This window comes from Papio anubis, chromosome 6 (genome assembly GCF_008728515.1).
Source record: "Papio anubis isolate 15944 chromosome 6, Panubis1.0, whole genome shotgun sequence".
Classification (NCBI taxonomy): Eukaryota; Metazoa; Chordata; class Mammalia; order Primates; family Cercopithecidae; genus Papio; species Papio anubis.
The window spans coordinates 152,764,846-152,770,805 of NC_044981.1; positions in this window are offsets into that span (position 1 = coordinate 152,764,846).

Sequence of the window (5,960 nt, forward strand, 5' to 3'; positions counted from 1 at the left end):
TGAATTGAACCTGTTTTTTGACTCAGGCCTATTCAGAGCCTTTAATGTGTGCATGTGTAATGTGAATCCTCTAGAGAGCTTGGGTGGATGGAAAAGGATGTGCTGGTATTGAGGCAAAGAGGCTTGAGGAGGCTGGGCACGGTGGCTCACACCTCCAATCCCAGTACTTTGGGAGGCCGAGGTGGGTGGATCACCTGAGTTCAGTAGTTCAAGACCAGCTTGGCCAGCATGGTGAAAGCTCATCTCTACAAAAATACAAAAATTAGCTGTGCATGATGGCGGGTGCCTGTAATCCCAGCTACTCAGGAGGCTGAGGTAGGAGAATCGCTTGAGCCCGGGAGATGGAGGTTTCAGTGAACTGAGACACACCATTACACTCCAGCCTGGGTGACAGAGCAAGACTCCGTCTCAAAAAAAAAAAAAAAAAGGCTTGAGGAGAAATGGCTTTAATTTTAATTTTTGGGGAAGATGACTTCTGTTAAATGATACAGTAAATTTTATTTTGGACATCCTGAGTGAGATATAGGGTTGCCAATGAAGAAAGTGTGGGAAAGAGAAAGCTCTCAGCACAGCTACAGCTTTGCTGTTGTGTTCATTCAGAACTTGCATATAATTTTGTTGGCAGAGAACATTCTGCTGGTAGACAGCGAGAAAAGAGCCCACCAGTGTTTTATGCAATCAGAATCATTCCTTGCAGTATTAACGTTCTCAAGTAAAATCAAATGTGGGCTCTTTTCTATAGACTTCCACCAGGGGGTGGTGTTGTATCAGATTCAGATACATTGGTACATTCAAAAATTTAGAAATGACTAGAAATAAAAGATGGATACCAGGTATATATATAGCGTGTGTGCTTCTTTTGAGATTTTGGAGTTTATACACCCCAAGTGCAACTCTTCTGAATTCTAAGTATTTGAGAAATGTATAAGTTTAGACAGACTGGAAACACACATATGTATCATACATAATCTGTGAAAAATAAAAGGTTATGATAAAATGGCATTTTTTAAAGAAGGAAATAATTTTTTAATAGTTAAAAATAAAAATGAAGGCCACGGTTCAGAATAGGTAGAATTTCTGTCATTTTGAGGCAGCTTTAAGTGTACTCCTTTGTTCACTGTGCCTGTGGTTTAGATCCTGTGGCATTTTCATTGCGTGTGGTGGCTCAACTTCTATGACCTTTGCCTATTTGCTACTCTAGTTCAGCTTCACTCTGCATTTTATATTTCTAAAGTGCAACGCTGCAAGAGTGCAAGATTGGAGGCTTCTTGAGAAAGTGGTTGTGGCTGCATGCCCTGATTTCATTTTCACTAATTGCTAAGTATTTGTTTGCAGCGTCTCTGAAATATTATTCATTTCGGTCAGTAGCTGCCAACCTGGGCTGCACCTTAGAATCACCTGGGAAGTTTTTAAACAATGTCGACGCCCAGCACTGCTTTATGAAATTAGAATCTTTGGTGGGTGAGGCGGAGCTGCTGCATCAGTGTTTACTTAAAGCTGTCCACGAAGTTCTGAGAGCCAGGGCTGAGAACCACTGAGCACTCCTTCCCTCCTCTCCTTCTAGGCCCCCGCTGCTAGCATCACCATTATCCTTCCCTTCCTTCCCCACTAACTTGGTGCATGGAGCTCAGAGGGATGTGCTCACTCAGGCAAGTGTGTCCTTAGGCACTTCTGGGCAAGCTGGCCTAGAAGAATTAGCTGTCTCCCAAAGTAGCTCTTTAGAAATACTGGAACCACCTTGCTGGCTATCGGTCAGCTGCTCCAAGACAGCTATCTGTCTTTATCTGAAAGACAAGAGACTGAGTGTACAAATGGACAATGGCTAGACCACATATAAAAATAGAACTCTGTCCCACGAGCTGCAGCAACCTGCCCAGGAAACCAATTCCCTTATCTACAATAAACAACACAGGAAGCCAGCCTCCTATGTGAGTATATCAGACTTGCAGGAAGCCAGATTGCTATCTCTAGAAATAATCCAGAAAGATAAACAATAACTTCTGTAACAATTCGCACAAAATGGCCAGGACTTGATTAATAACTGACAGCATCCCTAATTTTTGCCCCTACCTCTAATTTAGAACAAATCAGAGAAAAAAAAATATTTGCCCCCACTTCTAACTTAGGACCAACCACATAGGATGTTCTGCTTCCAGTTAACTTGCCTACAGTGTCCCCATGCCTATCAGGACATATATGAAGTCTTCTCTTTTTTCTGTTGTGAAGCTTTCTCACCCCTCTGCCTACCTTTGAATCTCTGCCAAATGTAAGTGTGTAAGTGTGATGGGCTGACTCCCTTGCTATAGTAAAATCTAAAGAAATAGGCTTTGCCTTTCTCATTTGACTGGTGTATTAGTCAGGGTTCTCCAGAGAAACAGAACCAGTAGGACATATGTAGATACATAGAAAGAAATTTCTTATGAGGGTTGGCTCACACAATTCTGGAGGCTGAGAAATCCCATGATGTGCTGTCTGCACGCTGGAGGCCCGGAAGCGCTGGTGTAGTTCTAGTCCAAGCCTGAATGCCTGAGACCCAGAGGAGCCAGTGGAGTAAGTCTGAAGGCCACAGTGCTGAAATCCAGGGGCAGGAGAAGACAGATGTCCTAGCTCAAGCAGAGAGCAAATTTGTCCTTCCTCACCTTTTTCTTCTATTCAAGCCCTCAACAGATTGGATGATGTCCACTCACATTGGTGAAGACAATCTTTTAACTTACTGATTCAAATGCTTATCTCTTCCGAAGATATCCTCATATATACACCCAGAAATAATGTGTTGCCAGCCAGCTGGGCACCCTTAGCTCAGTTCATTTGACACATAAAATTAACCATCACAGCTGATCTTCATTTACTTCAAAGATTTCAATGTTTATATAAGTTGAGGTCTTCCTGGGTAATCGGTGCTACTGCCTGAGAATAGACTGCTTTATTTTTTCTTTCTTGTTTTCTGTTTCAGAACATCTTTTATTTTTTTCTGAACATGAAGAACAACTGATTTCCTTCTTAAATCTCTGCTTTCAAGTGTCTGGCCTTTGTGGCTGAGTGTCTGCCTGCTGTGTCTGTGACCCGGAGGAGCGAGGCTGCTTTGAGCCCTGTCAGTGCCAGCGTGTATTTCTTCTGCAGGCAAAGGTTATGCACAAACTTCTACGATTTTTTTTTTCAACTTTTGGGATTTTATTTGCTTAGGAAGAAAAAATGTTAAACAGAAAGGCCATAGCCCAGTTGGACACAGTTGTATAGAAGAAAGGCTATTTTTAAAAATGACATATATTCTTCTTTTTATTGAATAATGCATTCGAATCAACTGATATTTGAACCAGTTTTTCTCAATCAATTAAAAGCTTTTGGAAAAAAGGAAGAAAAGGTTGGTGGAACATGTGTCCACTGGGAGTTGTAGTTCTTAGAAACCTGTTCCAGGACTTACATAACTTGTCAAATATTTGAAATAAATGTAGCACTTTTTTTTATTTCTCTCATTTTTCTTCTTAAGGGTGTGAATGATGGAGGCACATTTGAAACCTGCTTCCTCAGGAGATCATTCACTCAAGAAAAGCCAACTGAGATATTTAAGTGGTCCCTTTCTTCTTGAAAAATCTCAGCAGTTTTCCACCAGGCCTGGGGGTTTTATTATCTTAAGTGACTTTGCTGCCTATAAATCACAGCCCTAAGTAGCCAAAGGGAATGCGTTAACCAGATCTCTTATAAATATAACCAATGTTTCTTCCATTATTAGCAGAACAATTGACTTCCATCTACTCAGGGCACCTGTCAACCTGGCCTGCAGCCATGATTCCCACAATTCCACCTGCCAGAGACTGTTCCCCTTGAATTATAATTTTTTTTTATCCTGGTGTGTGTTCTATGGTAGGAGTCCAGGACCCAATTTTTCATGTATCCCAGTATTTCTCTTCCTTGCAGATCCAAGTCATCTGGCAATGGAACTCAACCATTGTGATTGAAACTCCACAGGGTCTTCCTGCTCTGCCCAGGACTCCTTTCCTGGGAAATCTACTCAGACCTGGAAGATTCACTGTGTAGGCAGTATCCCTCAGGCCCTACCTCTCTGGTCACAGCTGATTGGATCAGAGGAAACTGTCACGTTTAGGCCCCATTGCAGGTAACAGAAACCCCCTAAATATCTGTTTAAACAAGGTGGGCATGTATTTCACTCACATAAAAGAAGCCTCAATATAGGCAGTTTAGGGCTGTTGTGAGGTCTCCAATGGTCATCAGTGATCCAGGCTCCTTCCAGCTCATACTATGCTATCTCAAGGTTGTGGCCCTCGTGCTCACATCCAACATGGCAGTCAGAACTCCAGCCATCACATCATTATATCCACCCTCCAAGGACACTTCCTGGAAGGTTCACATAACACCTTTGCTTGTATTTTACTTCATAGGATTTAGCCCCAGGGTTACACTGAGATTCAAGGGAAACTGGGAATGTAGTCTTTTGTCTTGGTGGCAATGTAAAAGTCAGGGTTTTAGTAGGCTCTGCAAAAGTATCAAACTATAAATTGAGTTAGGTCAGTGTTTGGGCTCAGAAACTGAAACCCCAGAATATGGCACGTTGACATGCTGAACTGAAGAAGTCTCAAGGTCTGTCTGACCTCCTCTACCCCATCCTCTGTTTCTCCCAAAGCACAGGATGCAGCTGTTCTCTGAAGTTCCCTTATCTGCCTGAAGTCCAAACCACCAAAGAAAAAATCAATTACCTCTGGTACCTTCCCTGAGTTTTCATCAACTGAACTCATATGACAGGAAGAAAGACTGAAGTCTGTCAACACACCTGGACAGACTTCTGTCACAAACCATTGGCTGCTCTGCAGACCCAACAAACTTTGTCCCAGGCCATTATATGTTCTTTCAACCCATTGAATTCCCCTAAAGATCATTTACAACTCCACTAAAATCATCCACACTTTCCCATCTTCCTTTCCCCTACGAAGAAGGGTATAGAACCATCTATACCCCCATTGAATCGTGGGGACTCACTCTGATTCACCCCTGTGCACATTAAGAAATTTGTATGCCTTTTCTCCTATTAATCTGCCTTTGATCAGTTGATTTTCAGTGAACCTTTAGAGGGTAAAGAGGAAAATTTCCCTTGGCCCCTACACCAGTCACATTAAGAATTTGTACTAAGGATTTCCTGGTGATGGTAGGCTCTGGAGACGTGTAGACTGGGGCTTGACAATCCAGGTTGTTTAGGTTTACACAGTGGAAGCCAGGCAAGAGAGAGAAAGAAGAGAAAAGGCAGAGATGGAAGCACCAGGGCCCATGTACTGCTGGGGAAGCAGTGAGAATGACCTCAGTTCTGCTCCAGCCCTATTTCTTATCTTCTGTCTCACTGGACAGTCAATTCTATACTCCTCAGAAACCCCACATTAAAAAAAAATGCTTTTAAAACAATTATTGTTTTAAGAAGGTAAAAAAAAAAGTGGGAGCTGAAGAATTTCAGGTTCCCAACAAAATAGTGGCTTTTTCTGTAATCATTTCAATAATAAGAATGCTTTTTATAGTTGTAGAGTAAAATCTAAACATCACAGATCAAATCCAGCATTTAGCAACTTTTGCTTAAAAATCTTATCCCTTCTTTTCCTATCACTAACATGATATTTTACAAGTCTTTTTCTCCTTTATTGTTATAACCCATGGTTAAGATAAATAAGGTCAAAGCTACCCAAACAAAGCCTTTGCATTGCTCAGGCAACAGTTTTTTGTTTTTTGTTTTTTTTCAATTGGTGCTAGCTTCTAAACATATTATTAGTTCCTAGTCAAGATCTTGTTATAACCAGTGGTGACCTCAGTAACGCAGATTATTTTCTTTAATTAATAGAACTGAGTTATGGCAATTTGTGTGGCAAAACTTCTATTTTAGGAGTAATGCCTATATTTAGTTTCTTGTTCATGGATTCTATTGGGGGAATATTTTATCATAATCCTCCTTTTTCCTTGAGCCC